At 36.9% G+C, this 20,033-nt stretch overlaps 1 long non-coding RNA gene across 2 annotated transcripts in view; it reads right to left on the bottom strand.

Moving 5' to 3' along the window:
- LOC144237420 (uncharacterized) overlaps window positions 1-20,033 on the bottom strand; it is a 510,168-nt gene that overhangs the window by 312,168 nt on the left and 177,967 nt on the right. The window contains exon 4 of one of the 2 annotated variants that reach the window (XR_013336850.1): window positions 6,181-6,251. The exons of the other annotated variant lie outside the window; for it this stretch is intronic. This is a non-coding gene — a long non-coding RNA (uncharacterized LOC144237420). Of the gene's footprint in view, window positions 1-6,180; window positions 6,252-20,033 lie in introns of those variants that run through there. 2 annotated transcript variants of the gene reach the window in all.

Genomic DNA, 20,033 nt, shown 5'->3' with positions numbered 1-20,033 from the left:
CAGAGGTATGTCAGGCAGTTAGTTAATAAAAGTAATGTTTTATTTCTTTGGATTTTGTGGCCTGCAGTATTTTGTGTATTTTTAATTCTGTGATTTTCTGTGGACTATTTTATCACAACTAATTTTTCTAACTTTTTTTATTTTTTTGAAGAGAATTTTGGTAGTCACATCAGTCCCTAGTAAACCTGGAATTTTCCCCAGCCACGATTACTCCTTCTTTCCTGCAAACTGGCCTCCTTTCAGTCTTTGGAGGACATCATGCACCTGGTTCAGGCCTTTGCCCTTCTGTTCCCTCGTCGGTCATGTTCTTTCCAGACACAGCAACAGGATCTGTTCTGTGCTTCCTTCTGGGCAATACTCAAAGATTACACATTAGAGAGACTGCACTCACCATCCTCTATAAATAGTACCTCCACCCATACGTAGAGTAGTTAGATAAAATACAGGAAACCTAGTTACACTCAAATTTCAGATGAACAATGAGTAATTTTTAGGTATAAATATGCCCCCCCAAATGCATGAAATACACATATAGTAAAATAAATATATAGACATTGTTCATTTGAAATCCAAATTCAACCAGGTGCCATATATTTTTCATCTAATTCTTTCATATCCTTAAGGACTCATTTTAATTACCATTCTTCTACAGGAATCCTTCCCTTAGATGCATAGGCTGGACGAAGTTTGTGTGTGTGCATGTGTGTGTGCGTGTGTACATGTGTGTTTCCATTGTTCTCTATAATCACATCATAGTATAGTTTGTATTCTATTAAAGCCACCTATATATTTCTCCAACTACAACTTAAATACTCAAATACAAGGACAGAATGGCATTTATCTTTGATTCATGGCAACCAGCATAATGCATTGCACAAACAGCCTTTCATTGGTGTTTGTTGAACTAAATAAATTCGAATAAGTTTTCCAAATTAAATACTCAAATATACCACATGCAGACTGCTAAACTGAAGTTATTAAAAGATCTCTATTGCCCAGAAGCCCTAATAACAAATGACATCAGTAGATTTATCAAAATAAAGGGAAGCAATCTATGAATAGGCTACATTAGGAGATGGCAAAATGTTCCAGATCAGTGAGATAATGAAGTTAAGAATGTGATTATAACCACAAGAACTAAACAGAAAAGAGTAGACTCTTAGAAGGAACTGAAATACAAGGATAGTGTCAGTTGGACTAGTGATGGTAGAATTCCTGAGATCCACAGTAGGAGATGGCATAGAGAGGAAAGATATTAGGCTGGTACTAAAATGATCAAGCTCAGTGTGGTGGCTCTATGAAAGCAGTAGATGTAAGTATGTAGGATTTGGAAGGTCCAGAAATGTTGGGCATCAAGTGAAGAGAAGCAGAGTGACAGGAGTTGGCTCGTGGTATATTAGCTATCAGCTATAGACAAGGGACAGGCTCACCCTACCCACCCACACCAAAAAAAAAAAAAGAAAAGAAAAGAAAAGGATATGAACAGACTAAGGCTTTTGTGGGATAAATGCAGTAAGGGAATAAAAGAACTGCCTCACAAGAATACATTTTTATTTTTAAAAATAAGTCGTAGGCTGGTCACATGGTATTTTCTACACAAATTTCACAATATTTCTATAAACTCCCATAGAACGAAATCCCTTTTACATTCCTCAAAAATAACCAAGATGAAGTCAGGGAGGCATAAAGAAGAAAAAAATGAATGAGGAGAAGAGAAACAGAAATCCACAAAGAAGTCTTCCTAGAAAAAAGGAGTTACCCCTCTTCAGTGCCTGGACATGCTCTCATCTAAGGGTAGACCACGGCCCCTGACTTTTATAGTAGAGAGCTGAGTGACAAAAACAGAAGATTCCCTAATGAGAGAATGACACTGTAGTCCTCCACTCAGTAATTCATAAACATTCTCTGCCTCAGAATTTGTAGGGAAGCTCTAAAAATTGAATAGATTTCTATGCCTCTCCCCGCCTCAGCTGTCATTCCTATTGAAACTGATTTTCGCATGCAGACCTCACCACTTTGTATTTAGAAACCTCTCAGTTTACAGTGCTATTAGGTGTGGCTGGACTACTGGAAGGTTTTGATGACAAGTTCATCCCAAATCCTAAGCCATCTTCACCTGATGTCTTCCTTTGCCAGTGTCCCAGGAAAACTAGTTGCCTGAAGAAGTTTTTCATTTCAAAGCTCCACAAAAACTTGTTTAAAAAAATGGAAATATGACACACAATTTTTCTTTCTTTTTCTAGTTGTCTCTTTTCGTCTATCAGGACTCCATCAGTTAACAAGAATCAATAAAATAAATCCACACAGTATTTCACCAGCTAGGAACTTTGTTTTAAAAAACAACAACAAACAAATAAACAAACAAATGGCTCACTGCACTTCTTAGTCTACTTCTCTACACAACACTTTTCAGCCTATTAGACTGGCCCAAAAGTGGGTAACCTATTTCCATAAAGAACAAAGCTCCTGCATTAGAATAACTTCATGGAAAAATATAATCCAAAAGAAATATATCAAACAAAAATTGCTGAATAGGAAAAGTGAACTATAGCATCCCTGAGGAGTCTGAGAATAAGGTCTGTGCACTACAAGATGGAATCTCCCACCAGATTGCTGTTCAACTTAATTATGGTTTAAGATGTGCACATGTGAAATTAATATTTGGAATCCTGGTGATTTAAAAAACGGCAACTGGCCACCATTTGAATTCACAGTCTTGTAATCCATCTTTTCCCCTGAAGCAAATAGTAAAATATGATATTGGTGCTCAGATTTCTGGAAAGAGAAAGCAGTGGTCCTACTTTTAAAAAAACAATAATGAATATGTAACTTGAATACAAAAGGAGAGATTATGTTAATACCAAGGGGAAACTACAAAGCTTCCATCGTTTTAGTCCCAAACCAAGTAGAAATCCCCATCTAATTCCTTAGATCTATTCAGAATATCATTACACACAGACCAATGTTATAGTCTTATGCCATGCTTATGCCATGCTCTGAGCCTTGTGCCATATTCATGTCAGTCATAGCTTTGCATGGTCAGAAGTAGAGATATGAAATTCAGGCTGAGACCTAGACTAGTTTGATTCAAGCTGCACTGATCATACCTCACTTCTACCTGCCACTCCTCCCATGGTTGCTAATAAACACTGTCCAGGGACATATGTCCCAGAGAAATAAGCAAAGTCACTGTCCTCTCCAAGCCTCCACTTGCATCCAAAGAATTCTGACTTCTGCTTCTAAGTCTCAGTGTCTCCTTTCCCCAAATGTCTAATATAGGCCCCACCTCTCCAGTGTCCAACATATCTCTGCTAGGGAACCAACACATCCTTTTGGAACTTTCTGGCTCCTCTATAACAGATATTTTTGTGGGAATCATTCAATTTCATCCTCTCCATTTTGCCTTGTCATTATCACAGGGGAGAAACTTGGCATAGTAGCAGGACTTCAAGTTTGGGGTTGAGTCAGCCTAGGCTCTATTACTCTCTCATGGCCATGTAACCTTGGGTAAGTTACTTAACTATGCTGGATGCTTTTGTTCGTTTGTTAGTTTGTTTACCTAAGTAAATATAGGTGCATTTTTTAAATTTCTTTTTTTTTATTTTTTTAAATGTTTTATTTATTATTTGACAGAGAGAGAGAGAGCAGGAGCAGGAGAGGGGGCAGAGGGAGAGAGACACAGAATCAGAAGCAGGCTCCAGGCCCTGAGCTCTCAGCACAAGGCCCAACGTGGGGCTCACAAACCACAAGATCATGACCTGAGCATAAGTCTGGTGCTTAACCAACTGAGCCACCCAGGGGCCCCTAGGTGCATTTTATTTACAGGATAGTAAGAAACAAATGAAGAAAAATATGTAAAATATCCAGAACTGGGACTACCACATAAGACATATGTGATAAATCTTCATTCCTGACACTGCCAAGAACCAAGAATAAAATCAATGCCATTGAGGTTTTGTTGTGCTGATGGATCCCATAAGGTAGGTGGATCAAGTGGCATCTGCTACTGTTGCAAGATATGGCTACTTCACCCTCTGAGCTTCATGGTAGATGTATATATAACCTTGGCTCACTGCTGTGTTCCTGCCATATTGGCCTTTCCTAAGTGGAACATTCTGAGTTCTTACTTTACCCAAATTTTTGCTGATATGTTTCTCTTGGCTCTTCTTAGGACTGTTCTTTGTCCTTAGGTCTCATTTGAAATGTTATCCACTCAGAGTAGCTTTTTCTGACTATCCTTTTCTAAAGGAAGTCGTTGGTATTTTTTATTCTAGCATCTACTCTTTTTTTTTTTTTCTGATAACACACCACAAACTGTAATGATCTTATTTATTTGGTATTATAATACAGTCTACCTGAAGATCTTTGTATCCTTTGTATACATCCAGAAAAGTATGTGGGGCATAGTAGATACAAAATAAATAATTATATATATTTTTTATATACTTGTTGAATGAATGAATGAATGAATACATAAACAAATTATTATCCTTTCATTATTGTCTCTGTTTTTAAGGAGCCCTTTTAGCTGTACTCCCATTTAGATAGGTACTGGTAGGCATTGATTCTTTTCTTAGCTTTGAAGAAAATATTGTGAAAGGATAAGTGTAATATTGGTACTGTGATGGTCTCCTAATAAGCTGTCAATATATATTAATTATTTGTGGTAATATTTTCATTAGTTAGAGAACAGTAGCCTCAATACTCTACGAACATATAGTACCGTCACCTCTCTTTGCCTTGGTTACCTCAACTGAAAATAAGGAAACCAATTAAATGTGCATTGTGTAACTTATGAAGATTAAATAGGTTTCTACTTACAAAGTACTTGAAATGGTACCTGGAACACAGTCAGTGCTATAAATGGCATTTCCAGACTTGATAATTTAGTCTACACCAAAGACAATTTCAGGCTAACTAATTAATTCATCTCATTAAGGACTAAGACCACAGGTGTGGGGAAAGGCAGAATCCATGTAGCACTGATCAAGAGGGCCCTGCTGTCATACATAGGGTTAAAGAAAATCTGTAATTTCTATTTAGTAAGAATTAGTATAATCTAATACTTATGTTACTTGACAAAATGAAAATTTTGTTACACTCAAATCCCTGCAGAGATTATATCCTCAAAAAGTTTTGGAGGAAACTGTATTTTCACTAGCAACATGTGACTATCAAAAAGTGTTTTAAATCCATGCTGACCAAACTGATCAGAGATAACAAAATATTTAAGGATATTCTGGTCAAATGGACACCAAATCTTCTTGGATAAAACCCATGCCAGTTGGATTTATGGTAATCCATAAGTCAGCAAGTCCCTGGATTTGTCTGTTATACTTTCTGCTATGTATTATCACAACCCTTGAATAAAGATTCATTTCAGTATGATAAACAGTAAGATTTTCTTTATGTGAATCCAGTACAAATTCAGTTTTGAACTGACAATAAACTCAACGTGTCTGTTTATAAAGATAAAAAGTTTAAAAAAAATGTTAGTGGAAAACTAAAAATAGCAAATGGTCCCATATTTATATCTCAGTAGTCAGAATACAAATAAACATCCTTGGTGAAAACACATCAGTGCTTCCAATTAAGGCAATATAATTGCATGCTTTGAAGTGGAACAATGGAAAAATCTGACAATCCATTGTATTAATATGAGACACAGACTTTAGAGACATATAAAAAATAACATTTAATCTTTGTAAGGCATCTGCTTCTATATACATTTTGCATAACATTTATGCATTGTGTGTAAACACACACATTAGATAGATAAATAGATAACTGGATAGATAAACATATGTTAAAGAGCTAGATGAAATCTGGTGCAACCTTCTAATTCACTTTAGTAAGCCATTTCGTTGTTACTGCTGCAAGTTCTATTGTCTTCTAGAGTTTCATTATTTTCAAGAGGTGATAGGAAAGCTTTACACATTTATATACTCAGTCAATTAATTTACTTACCTGGCGCAGGGGCGCCTGGGTGGCTTAGTCGGTTAAGCGTCCGACTTTCGCTTAGGTCATGATCTCGCGGTTCGTGGGTTCGAGCCCCGCGTTGGGCTCTGTGCTGACTGCCAGCTCAGGGCCTGGAGCCTATTTCAGTCCGTGACTCCCTTTTTCTCTGACCCTCCCCCCCGCGTCGTGCTTTGTGCTGACTTCCAGCCCAGAGCCTGGAGCCTATTTCAGTCCGTGACTCCCTTTTTCTCTGACCCTCCCCTGCTTATGCTGTCTCTCTCTCTCTCTCTCGCCTAGAAATAAATTAAAAAAAAAAATTACTTACCTGGCGCAGATCTCAAATGACCAATGTCTCAGTAGAGGACAAAGTCTCAAATAAACTATAAAGTGCTGTAAAAGCTGAGAGCAATGCTTTTTCTCTTATGTCTGTCTTTGTTTTGTTTCACTTATAAAGTGCAGTGCAATATATAACCATTGAAGAAAAAAAATAACAAATCAACTAACAGTCTTATGTAAACAACCATTTGGAGCATACAATAGTTTTCCCAACTCTTCGTAAGATTGAAATAATAATAAACCTATTATTTACTAATGTTTTCAAATATCACTGTTCCCTTTCTTTGATCTCTAAAACAACCTGAACAAAACTAAATTTATTTGCAAATTTCTTTGTTCAGAGAATCTTGGTTTCTGGTCTACTGACTTTACCTACAACAATATTTCATTGTACAAAATTTAATCAAATTTATGTCTTAAATTTCCATATCAAGACAGACCTGAACACTTCGATAAAGAAAACTAGGAGGGGGATGCATTTAAGGTAACTACTTAGGTGAATGAATAATTAATATTCCAATACTGATGGCTGCAATTTACAGACCTTTATAAAACTCCATTGAAAGGTTGTACACTAGTAGTTATATAATATAAAAAGAAGCTTCATTAGAACATTTTGGTCTAGATCTGGAAATGAAGTGGAGAGGAAGGCAGCCAGTTATAGAAGAGAGCAAAGAATCAATCACAGTTGCCTTGCACTGATCATAAATAGATCAATTACAATCAGTTACAATTACAACCAGTTACAATTTAATGCAACTTTTTACCCTCCTCCACAATCACAACAAATTCTCTTCCTACCTTTTTCTGAATTTTTATTTTTTCTTTTTTTTTAAATATTGAAAAAATCTTAGAATGACTGGTTGTTTCGGTTCAGGTCGTGATCTCATGGTTATGAGATGGAGCCCCTCTTCGGACTCTGTGCTGGGTGTGGAGCCTGCTTGAGATTCTCTCTCTCCCTCTCCCTCTGCACTTCCTCTGCTCTCTCTCTTTCTATCTCTCAAAAAAAAATCTTTAGCTTTGTAGAATCTAAAATTATCCACAATATCTAAACCATCTTCTATTATATTAAAAGCCCTATAATGTAAACATGCTATAATATTCCCAACTGGAATAGTTTTCTGTAAGGTAAAATGTTATGAGATGAAATTGATTTATTCATAATCTACAATGCCTTTGGTGTAAAGTAGTCAATGTTGTGGATATAGATTCTTTAGCAAAATGTACAGCATTAAATCTAGAGATGAATGAACTTAATCTAATAATTCCTAAGTATTTCACAAATGTACTTTTGAAACTCCTTCTGGACCCTTCTGATCTAAGTTTCAATCTGAAAGCTCTGAGAATGAAATCAAAATATCCAGCAGTGCAAATGATATGCAAAAGGCATGCTCTCATATATGTCCATGCATACAGTTTCTGCTTTGCAAAGAACACTGTGGTAACTGGACACTCTGGGTCTCATCATCCCTTCTGTCAATCCATAACAACATAGGATAAATCCATCAACAGAATTTTGAGCACAGGTTTTAATTTTTTGAAAGATAGCATGCACCAGAGTAGGGGAGGGACAGAGAGAGCTGGCAACAGAGGACCTGAAGCAGGCTGCACACCAACAGCAGAGAACTCAACATGGGGCTTGAACCTAAGAACTACAAGATCATGGCCCAAGCCGAAGTAGGATGCTCAATCGACTGAGCCACCCAGATGCTCCAAGCACAGGTTTTAAATATTGATTAGAAAATGTAACTGATCAGTAATAAGTAAGGAACTATCCAAGAAACTGAATCAAGAAGCAGAATTATTAAGGGCATTAATTTAACTTCTAAATTTAAAAAGTATATAAATAAATAATTTAAGATTGAGCTATACTGTTTCTGCACTGCATCTCATACTGAGTGTATTATACTGAGTTTAGATGTCTCTTCAACACCAATTATTTGGCTACTGGTTATATACAGCCTAGAAGGAAAATAGTAATCATTATTTTTTACAAATTTTTAAAAATTAGTCATTCTTTAGTGTCATGTGTAGCTGGAGATAAATTTTAAAGAAGGAATATTTAGAAGGAATATTTATTTTTTCTTAAGAAAGAAGGATAAGGAAATTAAAGTTCACTAAACATAAAATGAAAGAGGTATGTAAGTAATCTAGGAGAAGTCATCATTTGTCAATGACATTATTGTACCAGGAAAGTTCAACACTTACCATTCTGTCTATGATTTACTTGCACAACTTTTCAGGGATTAAAAGCTGTAAGGTTCAAACTCTGTAACATTGGGGAAATCATTCTGCTGGTTCATTTAGGGATCTTTGTAAATTCTGAGAGACATTTGAAGTGTTGTGGCAGGTTTAGAGTAAGGTATTTGAAAGCTTTGCACTCTTGGGTGAAGCCATTTCAAATACTAAGATGGAATTACAGCAAGCAAAAAATAATAACACATTAACTTTTAATTCATTGTTGTCTTAGAGTGTGAAGGCCTCTGAGAGCTTTAACAAAAGACCACTAAGAATAACATGCTTGAAATACACTCCAAAGAAGAAGAAAGTAAACAATGAACCTCAAATAGTTCAAGGCAAGGCACACTTACAGCATGCAGGACCAAAAATAAAAGTCTAAAGAGAAACTAAAAAGCTTTGAGACTGGCCTTTAGGATGGTGCATATGAGAAGGGGAAGAATTTCTAGCTAAAGCCTTTCAAGATCCAACAGATTATACTTTTTGATGGCCAATAGTATCATTCTGACCTTGACTGCTGCTGTAGGAAATAGCGGGGCATTCAAATATGGCCATGCATTTGCTCCACGTCAGTCAGGCACTGAGGATAATGATGGCCCAAGAATAGAGGTCCTTTTGCTATATTCTTTGTTCTCTGTGGGAGGAAAATCTGAGAAAGATTTTCTATTATACCCCAAATAGCATTCTTTCTAGCAGTCCGTAATGGTGGGCAAAAGGAAGAGAATTATTAAATGAGGAAAAAGTTTACCTAAAAAAATATATACATAAAAAAACTTCAGTTTATTGTATGCCAATATAGTTTACGATTCTACTAGGCACTTGATGTGAATTTATTTAATTCTAAAACATTCATTGGTAGGAAATCTTGTTTCTATTTTGTAAACATGAAAACAAAGATGGAGAATGGTAAGCCATTTGCCCAAATACATTCAGTGACTGAGTGATAAGAGGCAAGGTTGTACCAAGGCCTCATGAGTGCAAAGCCCCAGACTTCAACCATCACGTAATTCTACCCAGTATTAAGTCTCAAGAGTTGTGGGACCATCTCCACTAAGTTCTATCATTTCATCTACCCACTTTAGCAAATATTATGTAGAAAACCTTGAATTCCACTGTATGCTATAGGGAAATATCTGAGCTCCAGGTGGTTATTAAAAACTTGCCTATGAAGGGTACTCACTACCAAAGCTGCACCCAGCTCTTTCACCAGTTAAGTTTCAAAAGACCTGAATGATGAACCCATTTCACTCAAATAAAAAAACTGTAACTCAACTGACCTGGTAAACAGAATCAGACCACAGATATCCATCCAGTCAGACCACAGCAAACCATCCAGTATATGAAAAGTTTCACTCTTTAAACCATAGCTATGACAGAAAAACTTCACAATCTTATGTGAGGAATATCCCACTGATATAATTTCAAGTGAGGACCAATTACCTGAAAAAAATCAAACTCTTTGCAGAGATTGTTTTTAATGCCAAATGGTTAACCAAAACAATTAAGGAGGCCCACACCTACAATAATCAAGTAATGTGGAATATTAAATTTCCACTTATCTGGGGCATTATTTCAAGTGTTTGCAATGAAATAATTCTGTCCTCAAAATCGATTCACTGATCTGGTAGAGAGCCCTCATCTAAAACCCCATTAATAATTTATTTTTCTGCAAAATAAGAAAATACTGCCTTATACAAACACCTCTTTCCATAATAGTGTAAAAAGTATGATTTTAAAAATTGAGCCCTAAATATCTCAGCTATAGTTGGATAAGCTTTCAAAACTGAAATGATATGCGAATTCTGAGAAAGTCTCAATTTGAACTCAAGAAGATTAACCATTCACAATAGAAAGCCATTTCAAATGCAGCATTTGGGAAGGATCATCCATCACAGAGACTAGCACATTCTCCATGCTAGACTGAAGCTTGGAACTTAATGGGAAGTTACTGACAGCTTTCGTCTTCACGGCTGCCCCTGAAATTTGTTAACAAGTCAGATCTCTTGACAGGGAGATTCTAAGGGGGAAAAAAAGAAAAAAAAAAAAAAACAAAAAAACAAAAAAACACCTCATAATATTCCAGTGAACACAATACAAGAAATGAAATCCCTTCAAAAACTATTCCTTCAATCCTTTAAACTTAATAAATGTACCTTTTAGAGGTCATCAACCGAGTATGTTTAACAAATCTAAACTCATGGTTCTTAACACCTTCAATGTAACTATTTCTAAGAAATAGTAAAAATGAATTCAATGTGTTAGTTTTCAAGTTCTTTTTTTTTAATTGCAATACTCACATTCCAATTCTACCATCAATTATGTAATCAGCAGCCTATTAAAATGTAGATATTGTAATAACATTTCCTATGTTGATAATTCTCAAAACAATCCTCTATGATAGGTTCTACTGATCCTTTTTTTGCAGATAGATCATCTGAAGCCGAGACATTAGAGGACAGGCCTAGATTATACAGCTAGGTACTGGCAGAATGACCAATAGAGAACTGGGCTGAGAACTGAAGTGAGAATAAATGAATTGCTGTAAATTAACAACAGAATATTTTAAAAAATTATTTGTATTGGACTAAAATAGAGTTAGAACTAAATTTTCTTATAGGCACTTTTAGCCTACATAATTTTTTTGAATAAATATGTATCAATCGAGAGAGAGAGAGAAATCTGAGAAACTCTATATAAATGTGTAAATATTAAGCAACGTATTGCACAATAGATAATTAGGCGACTTCCCCTGGGGAAACTCTAGAATAGAGTTAGAATAGAAAGACTAGAATAAACCTTTTGTCAAAATTCTGACCCCACTGCTACCATCACTACACTCCATCACCAGTATTTCATAGTTCCTTAAATTTCCACCATGAGTCATACTCTTGAGTTGAGGCATCAAAGACTGTTGTTAAAACTACTATGTTATTGGGTGAGGTTGGGGGTGTATCACATTCAGTCATTATGTCATTAATATAATTCTACAATCCTGTTTAATTAACTATAATCATCTAGCAGGTTCTAGAAGAACTAGATTACCCAGAACAAGAACAAGTTAGTTTGATCCTAGAAGATGGAGGAGGGAAAGTTTAAGAGCTTTCATAAGTTTGGTATTCCTAAAATGCACATTTTGAATTTATTCTGCCAGTTTCTTTTCAGAGCTCATGGAAATGGCTACTAAACACATTAATGCACAAACATTGCAATCAAGAAGCTATCTCCATGTGCTGCAATGTATGGAACAGCCTGTCCTCAGCAGAGCCCTGGCTCCTCACAATGACACTAAAGTTTTCAGTCTGATGGTGCTCGTACTCATGCGGCCAATCATACATGATTTTACAGAGCACATCTCCATTCCTTCCTTCAAGTTCCATTCTTCATTACTCTTCTAACATGGAACAAATGAAGCAGAAATGGCAGCTACAGGTACATCATTCATTTATAAACAATAATTGTATATTTGTGGGTAAACAATCACCTAAACATCAAAGGCAGGTCTAGGAATGGTGCCAGGCATAATAGCATAGCTCAACCTGAAACAGCTCCTGGAATCACAAGCAACCTATCACAGACTCTTCTCTGGAAACTCCTCCTGAACCACCCTATATTTAAATGGAGTATGAAAAAAATAAAGGATAGTTATTTGGAATATGCATTATTTTAAAATGCATTTTAATAACAATTTCAAGATGGGGAGTTAAATTTATATAGTTTTTTTTAAGTTTGTCCACATATTCTCATCTATCTGCATTCCATTGTCAAGAAATAAAAGATTTATCAACAGTCCTAAGAAATATTCCCTCTAAGAACATGGCTGAGGTCATGAAACCATCCACCTTGTTCACCCACATCTGCTCAAACTATGACAGGTCAAGTTTCTACAGGTTTAAATACATTTCACTTAAACAAAAATGTAGTTTTGTTCTTTAAAAATCATTCCTTTCAAATAGTTATCATCCTCCAGAAATCTCATATGAAAAACCTGAGAAGTACTGAGAACCCAAAAATTAGATGAGCAGAGAATAAAAACATTTCACAAATGAGGAAGCACAACTAGAATGAAAACAAAGGAAAACTGTTCAAAACTGTTTGGGATTTCCATTGATAATAAAAAGCATCCAGTAAACCAAAGAGAAGCTATCTTTAATCAATCACTTTCAATGTAAAATAAAACCATAGTTGCTAGCATAAATTTCCCAGGGCTTTGAAAAGTTATTTAGTAATATGTGTCAAGGCTAGGGAAAGCACCCTTTGAACTCAAGGAAATACACCTAAATGTGAGAGGGCAAAACATATTTTAAAAACTGGTTTATCACAGCATTTGTCCTAATATGGGAAAACTAGAAACAACCTAATATCCAACAATAGGGGAAGAGGTATATAATGGTGTTATAGCTACTACATTGTATTATAAGGTTTAAAAATGAGGAAATGAAAACACATGGGTCAAACGGGGTTAACTATAGAAGTAGAGTGATAAATATATGAGTTCAATATACTCTCTTTAAAAAGAATTGGGGAATTCTTAAACTACAGTTTTAAAAGAAAGGAAATGTATCTTTGTACTGGGGAAAATTACAATAAACACAGCAAAACACTGGCAGTGAATACTTTCTTAAACTTTTAATTTTTAAAAGCAGTTTTAAGTTTACAATAAATCTAAGAGAAAAGTACAGAGATTTCCTAGTAACCTTCTGCCCCCACATTTGNAATTTTTATTTTTTTGTTTTTGTACCAAGGACAAGTCCACACTGACACATCATAATTACCCCCAAAGCCCATAGTTTACCTAAGGGTTCACTCTTGATGTTGTATATTCAATGGGTTTAGACAAATGTATAGTGACATAGATCCATCATTACAATATCATGAGGAATATTTTGACTGCTCTAAACATCCTCTGTGCTCTGTATATTCCTCTTTCAATTCCCCCCCCCCCCCGCCCCGACCTCTGGCAGCCACTGATGCTCTTATTGTCTCCACAGTTTTGCCTTTTCTAAAATACCATATAGAATAATTTTAATTAAAAAAATTAGGATCTAGGGGCACCTGGGTGGCTCAGTCAGTTAAGTGTCTGACTTTGGCTCAGGTCATGATTTCAGGGCTCATGAGTTCGAGCCCCATGTCGGACTTTGTATGACAGCTCAGGGCATGAAGCCTGCTTTGGATTCTGTGTCTTTCTCTCTCTCTGCCCCTCCCGTGGTCTCTTCTCTCTCTCTTTCAAAAATAAATATTTAGAAACCATGAGGTTTCCTCCATGAAAGTAAGCAGGTACTGATCAAATAAAACCTCCAAGAAGATAAAGAAGGCTGATATATTGATAATAATAGTTCAACTCAGGACACCAGAAAAGAAGAATAATTTTCTGGAGAAATATTTTAAGTGAAGAAATGGTTTCTTTTCACAAACAAAACCCTTGGGAAACAAATTTCTGCCAATGGCAATGAAACACCTTGACAGACTCACCCAGAATCAAGACTGGAATGTGAGCAAGGAAGAGGAGAATAAAGGAGAGGAAGAACCAGAGAGCTATTCAATAACTGAATGTTTCAGGGAAAAAAGAAATGCTTTCTACACAAAGAGAAAGAAAGAAGAGAGAGAGAGATGGGGGGGGGGGGGGCCAGGGGGAGGACAGGAGAAAAAGACAACTGTAGATCTATACAACTTTCCTGAGAGGACTCTATCTTTCTAATATGCAGAAATATTTTGGTTGCCGCTCATGTGAAAGGACCTCTATTGTTTTCCAGCCTTTCAGTATACTTTGGAAAGGAACCATGACCTGAGGTATTGTTGTCTTTGGAGATTAAGAGAAATGCAGTCCTCTGCTATCATTCTTCTGATCCTTTCCAATTATAACCAGTTGCAGGCAGTTATGTGTGGCCTTTGCAGCTTGGTGACTACTAAATAATTGGAGTTGAGATGTCAAATATTTCCCTAATGAGCTCAAGGTCCAAAGTAAAGCCTGAACTGCAATCACAATAGTGAGGTATTTCAATGTGTCTGCTTCTGGATGGGTTAGAGCTGTTATGCCCTCCAAAAATATGTGCGTGATTGCTTGGGGAAAAATAAAGAAAGAGAGAAAATGAGGATAAAGAAGAAAGGAATCACTTTCCATAATAAATTAAGAGGATTATCATTCTTAAATTGTTATTTCTATCACTTAGGTTTAGAAACTCAGCCCTAGTCTGACTGATTTCTAAACACTTCTAATTCTATTCAGATCTAACTAAATGTAGAAAGCTGGAGAAAGAAAGATCCTTTGGAAAATAAAATGATACTATAAGCCCTCCTCAGAAATAACTAGCATTTTGGTGGAAGCTTTGCTGTTTTTGACAAAGGGGTATCTGGCACCTCTAAGTGCAGATAAACACAGGTGTTACTTATAAACACAGCCAAGCCTCATCCCCCAGTGAATGCTCAGGGTTGCTGCCTGTTCTGTCATGCGGAGGCGAAGGTGAACCAGAGTGTGCCACAACCCCCAGCCAGGACGATTCCGACTGCTATAAACTTCTTTCCTAAATAAGTGGTTAGACCTGAATGAAAATATTAATGGTACCTGCTACTCTAAAATTTAAAAGAATACTATGGTGATTAAGGCCTTTCATTATCATGAAGGAGCCAGAGTCTCACAGCTTTAGTTGAAGGTCTATTCAGAGACTTTCATAGAGTGGGGGAAATCAACATTCGGCTGGTTGACCTGGTCTTCAAATTATGATGTCATTAGAGCAAGAACGTGGACATTTTAAATTAGCAAGTTGCTTTAGAAAATAGTTTTAAGTAGTCCCTCCTCCTTGTTGGCATAGTTGTTAATAAGCAACCCTTGATACTGTGAACATGGCTATTTGAATGATGTTTTATTAAACACAAGCTTTCCAATCCTTTGAATGAGCATGTTTGCTTGGGAGCAGGCTTTGCCTCACTATTTGGAGTGTGGACACGTTTGTGCCTGTCTCTTTATTGCTTTGGGGATTTTCCCAATGTAAATCCTCTTGGAACTCAACTCTCCAGCTTTGTACAAATGTACTGTAACTGACTCTTTGTTTATGATCCTGCATCCAATATTTTTTAATAGGAGTAGACAGATTAGATGCACTTCTAAAGGACCTATTGTCCATTGTGAACACTGTGTGCTTAATTGCAAAAAGGAAAGGAAAAAAAAAAAACAGCTGCTTAATTTATGGATATCAGCAAGAGAACCAGTGATTTTGACATGGAGAGTAGAACTTCCATCATTCATAAAGCTGGCAAGAGTTTCTTGTGAATTTCAGCTTGAACAAGAATCTCTTTGTTTTTCTCCAATTACTTTTTCAAACAACTAAATCGAGAGCTCGTGAAAGGTGCTTGTTTTCCTAACTGAAGTCCTCTATTTCACCAGTGAACAGGTGCAACAGAGGGTGTGGCTTTTAAGGCATTACAAACTGCCCCAAATTCCACAAGTATGCTTTCAGCTTAATTTAGATGCTCTATTTTTAAAGGATTAATAACACTGAGCCCCTGTAGCCTGTCTTGGTCTATTCTTTGACATTATTTGTAAAACGACTGATTACAATGGTAATTTTTCAGAATCAGCTAAGCCTGGAAATAAACATATTATTTCTCTAATGTATTACCTCATACAATTTTGACTCATTTCCTTCTGTACCTGGCCCAGAGCCATCAGTATAAGGATTCCTCAATGCCCTCCAACTAAAATAGAGATTGCATGTTGAGGATGGCAAGAGCAAGGCCAATCCCAGCAGCTCTCTTGGTCTTACCTTATTTTCCTCCAGGATCTGACATTTACTATGGCAGAATGCACTTTTTTCCCACTTCACAGTGAATGTTTTGGGGGATGGACCAGCGATACAAGAGAGCTCGAAATCCTCTTTATCTTGACATGATACAGTCTTTCCAGAACATTATGAGAGTTTGATGGCACTTTCTTATGAAACTGTCTTTGAAGTCTCAAGACTTTGGAATCTTCTTGAAATAAGACTGTGTGAAATAATAAGTAATTGCTGTCTTAGCAATTAAATTCTCTTGGGTGGTATCCAAAAAGGATTTGCTTTAATTATGAAAGTATTTTCAGAGGCAAATAGTCTTAAAGTGGAGTTTCAATGTACTGCGAACAGATGATCTTTAGCATGAAACAATGTCAGAAGAGTAAGTCATGAGAAGCACCTGTTCAGCAATAAGCAAAAGGAGTCAAAAAACACATGCACATGGAAATGTTGTTTTTAAAATAAAAATGTCAATGCACAATGATCCAGTAAACAGACAGACTCCATCCTAAATTATTCCACCAGAGCTTCTAAAATTCCCAAATGAAATAGATTTTTGGTTACTAATAACTGAGTTTGGATTCATGCCCACAAATTAAAGATAACGTGCTCCCATAACCCATTACTAATTCCTTTAACAAGGATTCCTCTGAATAATTTTCCCTTTTTAACCCTTTTGGTAAATTCCATTTAGTAGAGTAGTTTCATAGGAGGCACCTCAATCTTTTTTCTGTCCAAGTGTTTGGCATGCAGCTGTTTAATGATATTTCCCAATTGTTATTGTCACATATTATAGAAAAGAGCCAGTTTTGGATAGCCACAGTGAAATTTGTGAAGAGAGAACAGTCCACTTCTGTATACATGAAGATTTCTATAAAATGACAACTTCACCATATATCCAGAGACCCTCTTCAAGAGGTGTTGGGAGCCATTTCTGAACTCATAAGTTGAGAAAGAACTCTTTGTGAGGTTAAGGTAAGTTGCACGGACTCTTACCTTCAGATGGTGACCAATATCCACCCCCACCCAATTGTTTCTGCTTGAGCACCAACCTCCAGGGCACCTTGTTGATTGGTATTAGGAGTGACTCATTCTGGCCTTGATATGCTGATGGCACTTTGTGAAGGAACTTACTGTAAGAACTTCTTTTGTGGTTATGGGAGCAACATTGCATTCCTGAAAGACCTGTTAATTTCTTAATACCTCCCACTAAGCGATAAACAGGCTATTGACCCCTACTTACAAGGAACTAACTTTTGCCTTTACTATGCTAATGCCACCTCTGGGCTGTTCCCCATACCTTTTGCATATCAACGTTCTGGAGAATCTTTACTGATCAAAGTATTTATCATCAGAATGTCACTTCTGGGCTGTTCCCCATACACCTATGCATGTGAACGTTCTGGAAAGTTTTTATTGATAGAAGGATTTATCATCAGAATGCCACTTCTGTGTCCATCCTTCAGGGACCCCTGGACCAGGCCAGAGCTGGACTTTGGCAAAGAGGAGGCATTTGTTCACTCAGATAAGCCAGAAACTTAACTGGAAACCTGAATCAATGGCGTGGACTTTAATATAAATGCATTATATGTATTTGGTTTCTTGAACTGTGCATAGAATAGACTCCCAGTTAGGAACTCCTATATATGTAATTTAAAAAACAGCAAGAAAAAATAAAACTTACCACTGGGCTAGGAATTGTGGGTCTTGTTCTAGTTCTGTCACTAGTTAGCTTGAGAAGCCAAGGCAAGATAGAGCTTCTCAGTGATTTATTCATCTCCTAATGCACAGGATAATAACGATAACATTATTCATTCTTACATTCTTCATAGGTTTGGTGTAAGGATTAAATGTTGCCATAGAAAGAAAGTTGCTTTAGTAAAAGTGCTATTCAAATATGTAGGACTATTATATATGCCCAAAAAATCTGGTTGTTACACCATCAACCTAATGTTCATGAGATTTAAACTGGAAACATACACTACCATATCTGAAAGGCAGACTTTTTTATTTGACCTCAACAATAAAATAGTGGCATTGTATGGTGACAAATGACAGCTACACTTTTGGTAAGTATAGCATAACACATAAACTTACCGAATCACTTTGTTGTACCCCTGAAACTAATGTACCATGGTGTGTAAACTATACCTCAATGAAAAAAAAGAGGGAGATGGGGCACCTGGGTGTCTCAGTGGATTGAGCATCTGATTCTTGATTTCAGCTCAGGTCATGATCCCAGGGTCGTGGGATCAAGCCCTGTGTCAGGCTATGTGCTGAGCATGAACTTCTCTTTCTCTCTCTCCCTTTGCCCCTCTTCCTCACTCACACACTCTCTAATACAGAGAGAGAGAGAGAGAGAGAGAGAGAGAGAGTAGTTAATGGGAACCCTCTTCTGGCTGTAACATGTATTCATTCAATAAATCTTTACTGACCACTCATCATTTCTCAAATATTTTGCTAGTTGCCAGTTACAAAGTGATGAATAAGTCATATATAAACTTCCCTGCATGGAGCTTAGAGTCTAATGGGGGTGGGGGCTGGATATTAAGCGGTTAATCACATGAATAATTAGATAAGTGAAATCATGATAAAGTATTATGAGAAAAGAGTACATTTTGAGAGTGTAAACAGTCCTAACTTGTATTTTGGAGTTTGGTGCAGTTCTCTAAAGAAATGACATGAAGACAAGTAGGAATTACCCAGATAAATGCAAAATGTAGGACTGCAGTCAGAAAGCAGAACAGATGAGACACTAACACACAGAATATAAGGAGCAGAAAAGAGCCCAGTAACTCTAAAATGGAGGGAGAGATAAGATCACACAGGAATTGAAGCATGGGGGATTTGGAACAGAGAGACAGATCTTTAATGTGGTCAGAAAGCAATTCAGATTGTAAATATAAACTTATGATATCTTTTTATCTGAGTATAAAATTAAAAATGGGTCACTGCAGCAAAATGAAAAATGTGTTATTTAACATTAGACCCTTTCGCTCTGCCTCAATGATGTTTGCACCATGATTCTGGAGGCCTAGACATCTGCAGAGACCCTCAGCACCTGAGGTGCACTAGGAGGGTGGGGAGAAGGGTCCCCGCCAAGAGCATCACATCGTTCCACCCACCAAGCCAGAGAAGGCACACTCCTGGTTTACATATTGGCTTCTATAGAAGAATCAATGTAGGAAGGATGCTAAAGTCTAGAAAGGCAAGGAGGCAAGGGGAAAGAAAGAGAAAGAGTCACCATCTCATATGAGTAGAAAGGTTATCTTATACAGCCTTCAGCCACATTTTCTTCTCCCACTGGCCAGCACTTTGTGTTTTATTTTCTGAAACCTATCATTGTTTTTTTCTGCTCACTTTTTGTACATGGATCATCATATTATATCAGTTCATTTGTTTTAGAATGGGGCCTACCTCACTAGTCCACAGGGCCTTGGGATATTTTTGATGCCTCAGGAGGCAGGCTGGGAGAACCATTTTTATGGAAGGGAAAGTCTTCTTTTTCCACTGGGTGACACTAATTTACCTTGACTGTGGTGGTACTTCCTCAGGCTCTCCTTCCTGAGGTTTTAAAACCTTTTTATTTATTGCAGCTTTCAGGGCTTTATTCAGGATGGTTCATGGTGTTCTGAAATCTGAGGAGAGAGAAATAGCAACCATAGGGCACACTGTACACTAGAGAAATCTGGATGCTGAGGTCCGTCTTCAGACAGAAAACAGTGTGAACGCCCACCC

The sequence above is a fragment of the Crocuta crocuta genome, unplaced genomic scaffold (assembly GCF_008692635.1).
Source record: "Crocuta crocuta isolate KB4526 unplaced genomic scaffold, BGI_CrCroc_1.0 scaffold125, whole genome shotgun sequence".
Lineage (NCBI taxonomy): Eukaryota > Metazoa > Chordata > Mammalia > Carnivora > Hyaenidae > Crocuta > Crocuta crocuta.
The sequence above is the reverse complement of the archived record's forward strand: the minus strand, read 5'-3'. Positions and strand labels throughout refer to the sequence as shown.